At 46.6% G+C, this 17287-nt stretch overlaps 1 long non-coding RNA gene across 1 annotated transcript in view; it reads right to left on the bottom strand.

Moving 5' to 3' along the window:
* The window catches only part of LOC121094027, a 165854-nt gene that overhangs the window by 49542 nt on the left and 99025 nt on the right, over window positions 1-17287 (bottom strand). The window lies entirely within an intron of this gene.

Here is a 17287-nt window from a genome sequence, read left to right as displayed (position 1 = left end):
AGTAAAAGGATAGCGAGCAAACCTGGAAAAACACGGCTCACTCTTTGGGGAAGAGTATGTTTTATGAACAGCTTTTGTTGCCACTGCTGATCTGCAGCTGATGGAGCATGCTGAAGAGATGGTACATGAGACCACCCTAAAGGTCTGCCCAACCCAAGAAAGCAACTGTGGAATCCAGAGGCCATCAGCTGAAATTCAGCCTTGATTATTGAGAAGTGGAAAAGAGATACCTCACATGATGTGGACAGCTTGCCAGCTTGCTAGTGGATGCAGTTCATTACTGAACCTCCATTATGCAGAGAATGAAATCATGGGCATGCTCATCATGCCTGGTGGATGAGCCTAAAGAACAACCAAGGCCCATCCAGTAAGCTAGACGATGAGGAACAAAGTTATGTGTAATTTTTTGTCTTACAGCTTTGTAACTGGCTTTGTTCTTTCCATTTTTTGTTGAGAAGCAGGTAAAGATGCACCAGCAAGTAGAGCTTCTCACGCACTGTATTTCCCCTGGGTGCTTCCACCTTTGGCTGATCTTTCACGCCAGGTCCCCCCAACAACTGCCTCTGTGCCCTGGGGCATTGTATTGGTTTTGGCTGGATTAATCTTAGCCTGATCCTGCAAGAGCAAGGCCCATGGCACAGGCAGTGGAAGCCCTGTTGGCTATGGTGGCCCCAGGCCAGGAGTGACATCAGTTCCTAGAGAGGACTCATACATTTCATCTAAGTTTTCTTCTGCTGAGTTTTCACTCTGCTTGCAGGGGACCCATAATACTTCATCTGTCACGACTGCTCCCACGGACTCACATTCTGATATCATAAATTTGTGATCATGATGACATCACTGACAGACCAAGCAGAAGGCTCCAGGGCTAAGCAAAGGACCTTCTCTCTAAAGAGCAGCAGTGACGTGGCCAACAGGACACTTCACACCCAAATGCCTGCAGGAAGCACTCAGAAGCAGGGAGGGATTCATGCTTTTCAGCCCAGATTTAGCTTTTGTATTTATTGCCAAAGCAAGATCTGGTGAACATGGTAGGTTTGGACACATTGCTTCCAAGAGCAGACATGTCTCTCTTAATTGGGCAGGTTTGCTCTGTTCTCTGGTGGTTTTGGTTTTTTCCTCTGTTTCCAAGAACTTCCATTCCTCCAACTGGCAGCTGAGCAGTTCTATGAGCAAAGACAGGTTTTGGAGGAAAACAGGGATGTGTCTAGGTAAGACCTTGTTTGATGTTGCTGTGGTACTGCAACTTAGACTGTTGATAAAGCCGTGGTTACTCTTCCTTAATATATCTGCACAGAACAAAAGCAGAATGCTCGAAGACTGAATTCCAGCATTGGTGGGGGGAAGAAGGCAACGACCCTGTTATTTGAAAAGGCTCAGAGGCTCGTGTCAGCCTCATTGAATTCAGCTCTCCCAAGAGCATCCCTGAGTGCATGTAGATTCTCCTCCCTATACATACTTGCAAATGTTGATTTTTTGCATCCATCAGTCACTGCTCTCCCAGCAAAAGCAGCAGCAAAGTTGCTTTGGGGCTAGGTAAATATTTGCTGGCACCATTAAGTGCCATCATCTGCAAGGATGGCAGGGTGGATTCAGGACTAGTTAGGGATCTAAGAATAGCCCTCCTTGTCACGCGTCCCCTGCCCTTGAACAATCCCCCCCACGCACACCTCAACACCTGGTCAGTCCAGCCTTGCATTACACATCCTGCACAGTGATAGCTACTGCTGCCTGCCTTATTTCAGTGCTTTTACTCAAGGGCTTGCTTTCTTGGCAGGTCATCTAGAAATCAGAAAAAACTCCACGAGAAAGTAGATCTCAGGATAGGAAAACTGAGACTACTTACATGTCATGGCTCATGATTTTCTGAGAGGTATCAGCTGCTTTCCTGTGCTGTTGGGTGGTAGGAAAGGGAGGAAGGGGACATAACTCTGCTCTAACTTGCTATATCATCAGTTTTCATTAAAATATTCTTCTGCCACATTTTTGTAATTTTTCATTTTGGAGGCAAATTTATTAAAGGTGTACTTCAGGCTGATTAAATTAAATAATGTGGCATTAGCAAATAAAGGTTTTTTTTATCTCAGCACACCACAAAAAAAAAAAAAAAGAAATTGCTGTAATACAAATAGCTATTTAATACTATAACAGAAGGGGGGGAAACTCCATTCTTCACAGGCTGCCGACACCCATTTGTTATCTTCCCTTGGCCCCACCACCACAAATCACACTGGAGCCTTACAGCAAAAATAGCACAAATGTAAAGCAATATAATGTCATCTGTTTTCAGAGATATGTAATAATACATTTTGCACACAAACAAACCTTCCTAGCACACCACCAGGGCCCTCCCTAAGCAGCTCTTAACTTCTCAGACTTATTTCAGGGCTATTTCCAGGCCACAGATGGCTTTGAAAATGAGGCTGGAAAAGGTTTTTCAGCTTAAGTTTTGTTTTGATTTCTGCTAGGTAGCAAGAAAGGGCAGGCACTATATTCTGAAACTCAGGACTTGCCTTTGCTACCCTGTCTTAATAGGTCCACTTTGACTGTGTTGTTCCCTCTCAGTCTTTCCCAAATCCATCTTAGCTAGTTTTAGATGGAAAAATAGAGGGTTTGGCTGATTTCTTTCCCCTTAGCCCTGCTACAACATTCAGCTAATTCTAGGGCTATGAACACATGAGCACTTTTTAAGCCATGTCAAACACTGCTCTCCCTTTCCATGAGCTTTAAAACTAACTGTCCTAGCAGGATGATCAGATACAGCCAGGGTAAGAAAAGGAAGGAGGGTTTTCAGAGACATCCAGTCCTTCTCCTCCCTCCTCAGCATAGAAAGGCAGCATATGCTTCCCCACCTCTTGGAGGATCAGGGGAGCTCCCATTCCACAAAACCACCCTCCTCCTGCCATCCAACTGTTCAGGAAGGATATTGGTGTCCTCCAGCTGGGAGCAGCAGGAGGTGGTGCCTGGCCTTGGGGCTCAGAGGTCTCCAAGCCTTTGCTGCCAAGAGCAGACAACACATCCACACCAAGCAGGGGAAAAACAAGGGAGGTTTTTGTGTTCTGGGAATTCTCCATCTGTTTCTGCCACAGTCAGCCCATGACTCTTTTCTGCCAGTAGTTAAAGGAGACTACCAAGGAAGGAAGCAGGCTGACATCTCCAGCATTCCTCACCTACAGGGACAAGAAAAGCCTTGCTGGGCCTCTCCTGACGGGAAACAGAGTCAAAAAGGTGTTACACCCTCCCTTCTGTTCAGAAATAACTGGGTGAAAAGATGTTGAGCAAAAGGTGGGTATCCTTTGCAGAGCTTCACTCTTTGGGGCGTGCAGACAGGCAGATGCACGCACAGTGAATGCCTGCTAGAACAGCTAGCTGGGGTTGTCCCCTTCAGATGCCTGTCATCCTCCTTTCTTTTTGGCCACTTATTTCCCAACAAGAGGAAAAGTCAAACTGCGGCATGGCATTGCTGCAGCATTGCAGGCAGGGGAACTGCTGAGGACTTGCATCCCTGGTGACCACGAGCAGGGCCACGGAGCAAACCACAGCAGTGAAGTGCTGCTACCGAGGGGACTTGGCACCAAGCCAAAAAAAACCTCACCAGCTTTGATACCATAGCCTAAATCTCATCTTCCCTGTTTATAAACAGAGGCAGATGCAGGGTTGAGAGAGCTACGATGCCTTGGGAAACATTAAACTTGGCTTTGAAAGGTAAGGCACCTCCACATTCCTTACGTGTTTTAACCCAGCACTAAAAGCTGAACATGCTTTTAAACAATACTAATGATCAGTCATCAGCTATTTGGAAGATTTCCATAACAGCATTTGACTACTGGATAGCGATCAAGTTGATGGAAGGCTTGCCAAGTCCTGGGCACTTGGCTGGCATAAGAAATGTTTAATGCTTCAGGGAAGACTCAGCACAGCTTTTGATCCCTTCTAGTCCTTCAGTATTTAAACAAAAATAACCCTTTTCTTCCCTCTTCCTCCCCACCACCATTTTCCTACATTTAAAGAGAAGGAGGCCATACATGTGGGTTTGGCACATCTCAGCAATGCTATTTTTAATGGAGTTGGGCCGCAAATGTCACAATGTTATTGTCTTCCCTGTTGGTCACACATCTGCCTGAATTTTAGGCTATTCCCTAAACCTCACAAGTTCTCTCCTTCCTGCAACTCTCAGGTTTTATTGGATATTTTCTTCCAAACAGATACTTTTTGTCCCACTTCTCCCCAAAATGTCCCATTTGGTCCCACTTCAGTGCCATTCATTCCCCACGAGCCCATCACGAGTTCTCTTCCCTCCCAAGTCCCCCGGGGGTGGCACGCTCTTCTTTTCCACCAGCAGGTCTGTTCTGCCTTACTGACTTCAGAGGCAACCCATCTGACAGCATGCTGCACACCCGGAGGGATGCAATGCGACATGGCCAAACACAAAACGCCACTGAAATGATGCTGCACCTGACGAGAAGCATCGCCCTCCATCTAGCAATGATCTCATGCTGTCTGCTCCCATCAAGGCCACCCAGAAGCAAACAGCCCTGGCCATCTGCGTATGACAAAGGCCTTTGGTCTCACCTCGGGGGGGACAGGCAGTGGAACAAACATCTTAGGGGGGGGGAAATATTTTTAAAAATCCAAAAAACCAACTTTGCTGCTGTCCAGAGCCTCTGTTCTTCTCCCTCCCTCCCCATCTCCTATTGCCAAGGGACCTACTGCCAGAGCCCTGGTGAATTTTATAATTAAAGCCACAGACTGCTCAGCTATCAGAGATTATATGCTTTGCCACTATTGATCACATTTGCCAAAATGACTCATGCATGTGTTGGACATGTGCCCGATTTAACTGGCTTCTATTTGCCCCTGCTTTGTTTCCAGCTTCTTCACAGTGATGGGATGGATGCACAGTCCTTCACTTCTCACCCTGACCATCCTTTGCAGACTTCCTCCCTCCTCCCTATCCTATCCTATCATACCAGTCTCCGTGTACACGGAGGAAGGAAAACCAGGATCAGCACTGACTCTCTCCATCTGGAAGGCACCAGAGGGGCTGGCAGCAGCTGAAGCATAAATGCCCCTGCTATTTCTTTGGAAAGACTCAGGATCCAGGGGGAAAAACCTACATGGAGGGGAAAAAAATATCAGAAACCTGGCAACAGTAAGGAAGACAAGAACTTCAGAAGTGGTGAAAAACACTGTCAGAGTCTGTCTTGAAAAGGGTAAAAGAAGAAGACTGAGTTCTCAGAGTAGGAAGCAATCTTTAGTAGTGCCTCTCTCTACTGAGGGACCAAGATACTGTCTGGATGATTGAAGGCAAATGAGATGCAACCCACCTCAGCGGGCCTCCCCATTAACGGCACTCCTCTCCTGCACAGGACAGTCCCTGGGGATGAAGACAGTAAGAGCTGGGAGATGTTTGGCTGCTCTGGCAGCAGAAGGTTCGTTCAGCTCCATGGCACAAGTCCCCACCTGCCAATTACCAGGTCTCACTCAGCACCTATTGGCAGCTTACAAATGGGCACATGCAGCAAGCCAAAACCTTTTGCACGTTAAGGACAACAGATTTCCTTGCACTTCCTCATGTCCAGTGTTAAAGGAGGGTTAAAACAAAGCAAAAATACCCCACCAGGATGATATTTTCTTTTTTAGCCAAAGGATTCAAACAATTGGAAATGTATTAATTTATGCTGTAAGAAATGCACATCTGTTGTATCTGAATATGCCTGTGTTGGCTTAAAGTGGGCTTGCATTGCCAGCGAGGACCCATCCTAACACGTCACTGGCAAGACAGCTCTTTCAGCTCTTTCCCAGAGAAAGACAGAAGCGTTGAATTAAACACCCTCACATGTTTTTGAGGTCTTTTACAGCTTTTCAGACATGGCCTTATTCTTTTACACCTTTGCTCTTGCCACTGGTGTTGGTCAAAGGTCTGACAGATTTGCCCCTCATATTATTTCATCATTTTCCAGCAGGATCCTGGCTGAGAACCACCTGTGCTAACCTTTTAATGAGATTCAGGCTCTGCAGGCAGAGCATCAGCTCTGAACCAGTAGCAGCTGGGTCCCTGGCAAAAGACCCCGTGGAGGCTCTCCTGCTGCAGTGGCAGGTCTGCAGGATGATGGTCATGCCCATGCCCTGCCAAAACCTGCCGCTTACAGGTATTACTTGTGCTTCAACTTAGAAGCCAGAAAAATCCAGGAGCCTTACAGCTCTAATGAAAAATGCTTCAATGCTGGTACCTCCCCAGCGGGCTGGGCTGTAAGCAGGGCATAAACATCCCATAGGCATAGGCAGAATCAGCTGCGCACACATCTCTCGGGCATGTTTGCTGCGCTGCTTTATTCCCGTCAAGGGGAGGGGGAAACAAAACCCAAAACTTTCTAGAGCTGTACAAAACTGATTAGACTGAGGCAAGAGAGAGTGATGGAAAACGGTGAACAATAAAACCAGGGAGCAGGCAACAGTTCCTGGGGAAAAAGAAAAGAAAAAAGCTGATGCTTTCAAGATTAATGACTAATGACAAATAATTGTGGCTGTGGAACACCAACGAAAAAGCAGAATGGAAACAACAACCAGACAGAAAAACCAGGCATTAGGTCTGATGGCGAATTTAAGGCCATCAATTCATAATTGCAGCCATTACAGCCAGTATTTTCAAGTGAGCCCAGCAATATTAAGAGCTGCTGGATGCAGTGTCCTTAGAATTTGGCTGTTATTTAGGGTCCTAAGTGAAGGCTGAACTGTCGTAAAAAACAGCCAATCCTGATCTCGCATCGTGAGCATTTATAGGAATCTCTACCCTGAAGGAAGGAGGATGGGTAGAAAAGACATAGACCCTTCGCTCCCTGTCTGCAGGCACAAAATGAGACACTTCACACATATTTATGAGCTCCTGGGCTTTTATTTCCTCGCCACGAGGAGCAGTATCTCTGCCTGTCTTTGCTGGGTCCTTCAGAAGGCAGCAAACACCAGGCATGACGGCTTATGTTGCAGTCCAGGCAGCTGAACGCATCTGTCGTCCTTCAGGTTTTTTGAAGGGGAAATAGAAGTATCTAATGACATCTGAAGGTCCTTCCCCAGCAGCATGGGATAAAAGACAAGGCAGCAAGTGAAGGAGGGTGGTGCTCTTGTAGTTTGAATGGTGTCCATCCTTCTAAGGAGGTGGCTAATGTGCTGCCCATATCTCATCCCCATGAATCACATCTACTTGATTTAATGAGAAAACTGTCAATTCACTGTTACCAGCCCCTCAGAGTCAAAGCCTGTCCTGCTCTGCATCACCCATGAGCAACAGAATTGCCAGTTTTGGTCTAATCCTGGAATATTTACAGCTCAAAATGATGGAAACGGAAGGAACGCAGCTAAATCTCAAGCAAGACACGTTCATCTCAGATCTTGCACTCACAATAGATGGAGGAACTCAAACCAAACCGACGGGGTACACAAGACACTTGGCAGCCTGGCAAGCCTTTGTTCCTCACAGAGATCAATCCAAGCAAGAGACACACTTGACAGGGAAGCATGGTATCAGCTGTTTTCTCCTAGTCTGGCTACGTCGTCTTCTCCTCACTTTGATCACTTCATTTTTTTTTATTATTCTTTTTTTCCCAGTAGGAAATCTCACCCAAGTTTCTGTATAGCACTTTATCCACTTATAACATAATGCTGGTTTGAAACAAGGAGACTTTGTCAGTCCCTTGACAAGTGTACGTCGTACCTTCCAGGAGAGTAAGTGTAGTCATAGCATGGGAGTCGTCCCTTCCTCTTTGCCACTAATAGCCTGAATGATGAACAGCAGATCACTGTCTCCTTCATGGCCTTTGGCTTCTATTCCAACCTTTTCCCCCATTTTAAGTGGAAACAGACCCAGTTATTTTTCCCGTTCTTAGAGCATATTAAAATACCCTGCTATTAAATTGTATGTATTTGATGCACAGAGAAAAATACTTCGACTCACAACCTAAGAATGTCTGATATTGCAGTGAATAAGGAGAGGAGGGGGATTAAGGAAAGATGGCAAGATATTGTTCCCACAGTCACTTCTTTGCTCATAATCCTATTTTTACACGTGCCCACCAGATGTTACCCATATCACACTCGGTACAGACAGATGGCTTCAGAATCTCTTCCCCATCATGTATCATCAGCTCCTGATCATCTTGCTGCCACTGCTGATATATAATAGCCCCTGCAGAGGGGAACAAGGTGCCCACAGTAATTGCATGCATGTACCAGAGCATCTGTGTGCACATCCCTACATGGCACTGCTACACGTTTCCTCTTGCAAAAGCCAGAGCCTGCAACTTGTGGGACAGGACTTCCCCCTCCAACGGCCAAGATGCTGTTAAACGCCTGGTAATTACTACAGTAGATAACCAGCATGTGTCACTACAACTCAATTACCACCACTTGCACCTCTGCACCAAAAGGTCAGGGGTTCAGCTTTACACAGGCTCAGTCTTTAATGTGCTGCTTAAGACGCAGTCAGATCCTGCCGCAGGGTAAAGGTGGGATGGATGGATGGACAACCAAGCTGCTTCACGCCCCGGGAAGAGACATTTGCTGTGCGGAAGACAACTGGGACGGCTTCTGCAACCAAAATTTAGGAACAGCTGTGCAGAAGCTCATCTGTTTACCAAGTTCTGCTATCAGCTGCCATCACCTTGTAAAGCATGTCCAGCGACTTCAGGATGTGGTTTTGCACAGATTTAAGAACTCACTGCAGCCTGATCTTACAGCAGAAGAGTAATACTTAGAGTGAAACAATAAGAAATGTCAGACATCAGGAAGAGTTTAATCAACGGCAAGGGGCAGCGTGTTTAGGACAGCTATTTAATGCCCCAACTAGGTCAAGAGGCAATGGTGGGTAGAAGTGCCCTCACCTACACTGGAGGTGCAGCAAAGCCCCAAGCGCTGCCAGCTGCGTGGTGCAAGAGAAGGCAATTTTAGGAAGCAAATAAAATAGAAATAGCAGATCAGATCCAAAGGGATTATTCCTGATAGGCGAGTGACAGTATTAACAGCCTGGAAGTTTCCCTGGTGTCCCAACTTCTAAGCCCATCTCAGAGGAGAGCTGACAGTCAGATCAGTATCAAGAGCCACGTATGCAGAAGAAGAGAGGCTCATTTCTCAAAACATCCCCGGTCCCATTCCTCCCCCCGACATCCAACGGAGAATATCAAGCCTAAACTGCTGGCCGCACTAATCTGAAGCACTTTCCCACTTGATTTCCCTCTTTTTCAGACCACCACTGGCAGGGCAGGTCTGGGAGGGCACAAAGCCCCAGTTCAAGTGGAGGTCAGGGGTGTGGCCGTGCCTCAGAAGGGACAAACCCACCAGGCACCACCAAGCTCCGAAACAACCCGGTCCCCGGCAGCTGCAAAGGGCTCGCAGCAGGGGCGGGCGGCTTCGCCCACGGACAGTGACAGGGGTGACAGGGAGATAGCTGCGGGGCGGAAGAGAGGGGAGCAAGGGGAGAGGGCAAAGGGTGTCCATTGATATAATTGACTGCTCAACTAATTAAAATTCCTGCCCTTCTGCAAAGGCTGCTAATTGGGGCTGGGATCTGCCTGCTGCAAGCTCACTCGGTGGCTTTGCCAGAGAGAGGAGAGCCTGCATGGAGGATGGGGGGATGAAAGTTTGAAAAGACCCCGGCCCCTCATCAGGGCCAGCAGAGCCCAGAGCTGTTTTGTCTGACCGATAATAAGTCACCAAATTACTTTTGACAAGTGAAGGGGATTGGAAATAATGGGGGTCTGTGAAAAGCCTAGGGTGCAGACGGGGGAGGGGGGGGGGGATCCATGAGATAACGAGGAGGCAAAGCCCTCGCAGGGCCGGGAGCTCCCCACCTCCGGGCAAGGCAGAGGGGACTGGGGAGAGCAGGAGACAAGGAAGATGTGCGGGACCATCTGCACAAAGCTCAAGCCGATATTTGGCATGGAAATGTTCTGCCTGTGGCACAAGGAAAGCAGGCAGTGCCTGGAGGGGGTCAGCCTGGAGCTCCCAGGAGTACTCGGAATCCCTGTTCTGCCTCAATCCCAGTTTTTAAGAGCAGTCCTCAAGACCTCATGTTACACCACCAAAATCATCGTCATCTGTTTTTTCCCATATCCCACCCCAGGTTAGGTAGTTTCCACGTACTGACCAGATGTGCCAGCAGCAGCTACAAGACCGCAGCTGCCCACCTGACCCAAGTAAACTCCACATCCACACAGGATCCAGGAGCTCCAGCAGACATGGAAAATCAGCAATCAAACTGCAATAATTAAAGTGCTCTTTTACATACCGATACCACAGATACTCCCTACCTCGTACCCCTTTCACAATGATGCAGCATCCAAATCTGGAGTGTGTATGAATGCACCCATCCAATTTCTTTCTACTCAGAAAAGAGCCTATTTTTTCCTTTTTCATGTCAGCATACTCTGTACAAAATCTAGTATTAATTTTAGTATTAAGGCAGCACCCAGAGAATCAGTACCTCTTGTGAAATGAGACGGGGGCCCTATTCAACTTGATTTGGAAAAAAAACCCCAACTCTAATATTCCAAAGACATCCAGGTCTTGCTTCTTGCAAGTGTAACTATTGGGACACATTTTATCAAAACTAGAAAAAGGATCTAGGATGTACCATTTTTGAGGGGGATCATCTACCAAGAAAACTCTGAGCTAATGACAGAGCAAACTAGCCTCTCTACATGGATTTATGTTGATCTTACTCCAGGCTCCATAATCATATGGAGCTGACACCAAGTTTCTCACTTGTTTATGAGATTTCACATCTGTTTCTCAAAAAAAAAAAAAAAGTCAGACTTGTACATTCGGCTCCGTAACTTGGCAGTAGCTTTCAAGTTGTTCCTTTCAGACAGAATAAAAATGCCCATGTTGTGTCAGTTTGGTCTTCCTCATGCACAGGCACAACCTGGTGGACTGCTATCCTAACACACTTCCCCAGTAATCCCCATCTTCATTTTTCCTCTGGAAACTGCTTTTTCCCTGGGATGGGATTGCTTTTTCCCTGGGATGGGATTTCCCTGGAGGATAGCTACATATTCCTTGCTCACACAGGCATTGCACCCCACTATTTTTCAGGGTACCTGATACCTCACTCTCCTCCCCAGACATTTCTGCACTGGCAGGAACCAGAAGAAGAGGAGAAAGATGCCCATTTCCAAAAAGGAGCATAATTTCAATGATCTTTTTTGAACACAGCAAAGAGAACAACATTATTTTAACCCCTTTGTGGCTGTAGGCCAGGGAGCTGCCAGATGCAGCAGACATTTCCCGATACTCCAGGCAAACGTGGTGCTCAGCCTTCTTTCTAGCTCCAGTTGGTTTCAAAGGAGAACTCATGTTTCAGCAGCACTGTGGGGACCTCGGGAGGTGCTGACATACCAGAGTTTTTCCACATCAAGTAATACAAGAAGATATTTTAGTGTTTTAGCGGGTTTTTTCCTTCCCCTCTACTTCTCTAGACTTGGATTATCGAACCTCCAGCTGAGCTCTCAAACAGGCACAGTGCAAGCCACATTCTCAGCTTAAAAGTGTTTCAGCAAAATACATAGCAGCTCATTTGCTACTTTTTTTTTTTTTTTTAAACCAGAGATTCCCAAAGCTACCTGGAAAACAGAAACCTGATTCCCTCTGGTTTCAGCCCGCCTCTCCCCTGAAGGCTACCTTATTCACAGCACAAAACCAGATTTGCCAAATCTCCCCAACAAAACACCAACTCATGATGCAGAGGCTGGGCAAAGCTCTCCTGGACCCATTTAAAACCCCAGCACTGGCATCCCACCCAGAGACACAGGTGCCCACTGGAGAAGACAGGTGGAAGGGATGATGTGTTGTGCTTTCACTACAGCTGTGGGAAACAGCACAAGGGGAGGGGGAAATCAAAGCAGACTGGGCTTCTGATTTTTCCTTTTTTCCCTTTTTTTTTTTTAAGGGGCAAAATAACAAAAATGTAATAAAATAAAGTGGCAACGCTCCTTTCCTAGAAACTCTTCTAAAAATCATTCCCTCAAGCTCTTTGTCCCCGGTTTTCATACAATAAATCTTCAAAGCCCTGACAGCCAAGCAGGGCCAAGGGCTGCCAGAGTCAGTGGCGGCATTCCTGGGTCCTGCAAAGGAGGAGAGAGGGCACAGAGGGAGGGAGGATGGGGCTACAGGATTGTCTGCATTTTTCCTTAACAGTTTGGGGTCAAGCCTGATCCCCAGTGGGGTCAGCTCTTTTACAGTCTAACACGTCAAAGTCAAAGGAGACTGTCTCCTCACTGCAGGAGCCCAGCAGCCCCTTCAGGAATAAAAGGGTCGGAGGTGGACTGAGGAAAGCATGGGGAAAGGAGGGGAGACAGCAGGAGGGAAGGATGTGGCAATGCTGAAGAGCAAGGCAACTCACTGGGGGGATGTGCTGACCCTGTCTGCTGCCCAAGGCGGGACCCATCCCCATGGGTGCCTCTCAGGAGCATCACAACCCAACATCCTTTCCCACAGAGCACTAGGCTACATCCACCGTAACCATCATGGGGCCAATGGGACCTGATTCGGGAGCAAATCAGCATAGGAGGTGATGTCAAGAGTTACGTGATTCCCCAAAAAACGGCCTCATCTACAGGATGCTTCTCACCAGCAAAAGGAAGCCAAAACACTGAAGTCGTGGTGACTCTACAGCGATTTGCAAAGCATTGAGATCTCAGATAAGAAAGGAGGGAAGGAAATGAGGAAATCTGTACAGCTGGGTAATACTTAAAATATGTCACATACTGGTGCTGAGAAAGAGGTTTGTGCAAAACAGCCACATCAGTGCCACATCTCCCTGAAAGGGAGATACAGAGAATGAAAAATTGTACACGCTGCCCCGTTACTCTGCCCAGCGTGCACACATGGAGCAGGATGCTGCGTGCAGCAAAAGAGAAATAAGATATAAAACAGGAAGATGTCAAACTTTTTTTCCCAAAATGCAAGTTCCATTACACAAGGCAAAAGGTGCATATTAACTGTAATAGAAGAAGAGAAGCTTTTATAGAGATAAATTTGTCTGCCCCTTCCTCACTAAACTGGAGGCTATAAATTGTGACAAATCGTATATGGTTTTGGGAAGCGAAGGCAGCACGCATGCTCTTGGAAAAAAGTGAATTGGGGAATAGATCAGAAAGTTCTCCAAGCAAAAGGCCTGTGAGACACATTTACATTATGCTTTTTCTTCTCACTTCAGAGCTGGTGTCATTCTGCTCTGCAGGAGAAAGAAACCTCTTCTTGCCCCTCTATCCCTACAGCTCTTTGGGGTCACGGGCTCTGGGCACAGACCTACAACAAGGATGAGCTTAAAGCCTGTTGTTTGCTGGGCTTGTGATTATTAGGATGGGATAAATAATGAAAACACCACATTACGGCAGCTATGGTATCTGCTTTCATGAACTGGTCTCACCACAAATATTTCAGCACCCCAGTTTCACTAGCAAAGCCATGTAAGAATAGCAGAGCATGGAGCAGCAAGTTTGAATGAAAGATCATAATTTTTATCTTTCCTTTTTCAAGATTTTGTAACGAAAGCCTGTTCCCGTCTGGTCAAGGAACAGATCGGCCTGCCACAGCCAAACTTCAAATACTTCTGATTGACCTCAGAGCAAAATAGGCACCATTAAAGTATTCTAAGAATAATTCTCGGAAATCGTGACTCACTGTCTGATTTAGGCAGAAAGGACTAAAATGATTAAATTATTCACTATGAATTATTCACTGAGGTCTGATAATTACATTGCAGTTAGCGATCTCCATGTAGATGGTTCATTACAAGCAAACCACTTACACGCAGTTAATATTTCACCAAAAAAACTTTTGTTATTGCACATCATATATAATGAAACAGAAATATTAGTGACTGTCGGAGGCAATCAGAGTGACATTAAGTGCAGAGGGAAAATGCTGCTATTTCTCGCTAATTCTCAAACAGCCTTTCCAAGTGAAGCGCCAGTCCTAGCATCGCTTTCTGGTTTCAGAGCCGGCTGGAATGCATTCCTTGGAGAAGCACAGCATGGGCATCGAGGAGAGGAGGAACCAAGCTGGCAACCGCAGAGAAAATTCACCTTTCACTCCTCTTGTGCTGATGAGTGCTGGGAAGCCCCAGCACAGCTTTTGATTTCAGGCTCTCAAGGACTGCGGACAGTTCAGTCTTGCTTGTCCACCTGTTGCTCACACAGGTCTATTTGGCAGCCGAATGGCTATTTACCTGTGACTGCACTGGCAGGGGCACCACAAAAAGCAGGCAGAGACGAGCAATCTGCCCTGAGAGCTTCTCACCTGCCAGGGAAGTGGGAGGAGAGCTCATCTCTTCCAAGTTCACAAGCAGGGATTCTGGGTTTTGGTAGCAAGGAGCCACTTCAACATAGCTGAGCTGACATTGTCCTTTGGCAAAATAACCGACACAGCGACACAGACACAAGCCTGCATGGGTTACATCCCTGGGCATTTTGTGCTCCAGACTCACCCGGTTGCTTCCCTTTCTTCTTCCCCCACCAGCTTTGACCTCAGCAGGTGCTGAACAGTGTGGAGGAGCACCTCATTGCTATTTTCCACCAGCCTGCGGTAGGTTTGGTGGCTCACCAGTGGTGCTGGGATGCAGAAGCAGCCAGGGTGGTTTCTCTCCAGTCCAGTCCAGTGGAACATGCTGCCAACCAGGACAGGGTCCTCAGGCACAGCTCCCAGAGTACACCCCAAAACTACACTAACTTCTGGAGCATCCAACAGGCTCTCCAAGACATTCACCCATGGCTCAGCCATTTCAGGCTCCTCTGAGAGGCTCTCAACACCCAAATAAAGCCAGGTGCCCAACATGGTGAACGTAAACTCCTCATTTTGTGGATCCCACGACATGGCACAAGTGCTTGCCAGCAGGCAGGAAAACATCCCATTTTTTCCAGCTGTGCTGTTTCCTGTCACATAAACACAGCTAAGTAATCTCCACCTTTTCTGGGCAAAGCTCATTTGACATCAGAGAACTACACAGGTCACCCAGCTTCCCTAGTCCTTACCAAGTCCGAAAAGGTAGGACCTGTTCTTAGGGTGCATTTTTCTGGTGACCTCCCTACAAAAATAACACCTTCCAGGCACACCCAGCTGTGGAGAAAGGGAAAAAAAAAAAAAAAAAAAAAAAAAAAAAAAAAAAAAGAGTAGAAAGGTCCACATCACATCTTTCTACGAGGCAAGTTGGCAAGACAGAGACGAACTGGTATGAACAGGGAGATGCTGGTGTCATTCTCACGTCTCTATGGGATTTTATCACACAGGGTAGGGGCTGCAGGACTGTAAGGGTTGTTTTATTTCTAATAACTGGTCATCCCATCCTGTTTCAGTCACTGCGTTTCATGGACATCAGCAATAGATTTAACGCCAAAACTTTTCAGCTGGCCATCTGTCATGAGAAGCAGGCAGGGCTGAGGGCAGAAAAGATCTAGACACACACAACTTGGAAGCTCAGCTGGCAAAAATTTAGGTTCACCCTTTCTAATGGCAGTTTTAGAAGGTTAAATGTCCCACACTTCAGAAGGGCACTGGCATGCAGATTTCTTGCCACAAGGAGACCAAAGGCTAACAGAATGAAATGCTGTTAATCACTGTTTAAACCAAGGTTTTCCCTCTCTCACTTGACATGGTTTTCCTCTTTGGGCACAGGCAGCGAGGTCATAATGCCAAGATGGTGACGATCCAGTCATCGCCATGGCGACAGACAGTGATGTCAGCAAACCACCAGTGCAGCCTTGGAATTGGGCTGTGAAGGAAGCAAACCCGTTTGTGTGCTAACGTCTAACTCGCTTCAATGGCACGTAAAGATTCTACCCAAAAGCAGGGCTCCGCCACCCTGGTGGCCATACACCACAGCTGGGGATGGCCATGTCCTTGTGACGTTGGCAGACAAGGCAAAGTATGGGGACACCAGGACGCAGCTGTGCTGCATCATTCCATAGGGCCCTTCAATTGCATGCTGAGCAGTTATGAAGTTTAACATCCTTAAAGGCTTACAGCTTAGCTACTCATCATATTAAAAAAAAAAAAAAAGTAGTCTTCTTTGCCTCAGATGTGCTATCTCTTAGTTTTACTTGATACCTACAAGCTTTTCTATTGGAAAAAACAGTCAGCAATCATTTCTATTCATTACCTCCAAATCCTATCCTATTAAGCTGGTCTGTGCAAGAAGCATTTCAGTAACTTAACTATCCTTGCTTCTCCCTGAACCTTTCCCCATCCTTCCCTCTCCTGCCAGAGTCAATGGCAGGCCAGAGCTGCGCACAGCACTCACGATGTGGATGCCCCCTCCTATTGTGGCATAATACTGTTTGCTGGTTTGTTCTCTGCTTTTCTAGCAATTCCTGTCATTTTATTTGCTTCCTTTGACTGCCACTGAGAACAGAGTTGATATTTTCATCCAGCTATCTATTAGAACCACAAGATCTCATTGGTGACTGGCAACAGCCAGTGTAGAGCCCATTACTGCCTGTATAAATTAGGATTGTTTTCTCCAACATGAAGACAGTGCAGGAAAACAGAGGGACAGACTCAGAAATCAGAGGGCTGCTGTCACCCTTCTTATCCTGAAGTCTTTAACTCTGCCCTTTTTTGGGGGATAGGGGGGCAACGGGTTTCCATAGTCTTTTCATCTGATTTGGCACGTTTCTGACTGAAACTCCTCACTGCACAGGCATTTCTGGCTCTTTACTTTGGAAAAGCTAAGACAAAGGGCTTTCAAGGATGGGGTTGCATATAGAGTTACCTCAGCACAGTGTTTTAAGACATGTCTTCAGCTTTTATGCTTGCCCTCACCCTTTTTCCACACCAGCATTGATTACAGTGGGTAATTGTTTTCTAATTGGCCTGTAGCTGCTTATCTATCTTAGATAATTAAAGCGAAGAAGAAAAAGAAGAAGAAATAAGAAAAGAAAATGGAACTTTATTCTTAAGTAGCTGCCTATTGACTCCCTTGGTCGATAGGGAGGTCACTTTGGGCAGATAGGCAAGCAGGACACGTCCTTGACTGAAATACACACTCTGACAAACCCAGTGAGACACTACCCAAATTCTCATTCCTGTTTCTGCCAAGTACCCCTTTTACTTCTTATTACAGCATGGTTTTGACAAACTTGGTCATATAGTACCTGCAGGAGACATTGCAAGATGCTGACAAAAATCCTTCAGTCCAGCAACACCACACCGGAGGATACCACCCACCATCTGTCTATGTTCAAGAGGCAATACCAGCAACAGCAATGAATGTCAGAGGGTGCTACAGGCTGATTTATCT

This window comes from Falco naumanni, chromosome 9, assembly GCF_017639655.2.
Source record: "Falco naumanni isolate bFalNau1 chromosome 9, bFalNau1.pat, whole genome shotgun sequence".
NCBI classification, from domain to species: Eukaryota; Metazoa; Chordata; class Aves; order Falconiformes; family Falconidae; genus Falco; species Falco naumanni.
The sequence above is the reverse complement of the archived record's forward strand: the minus strand, read 5'-3'. Positions and strand labels throughout refer to the sequence as shown.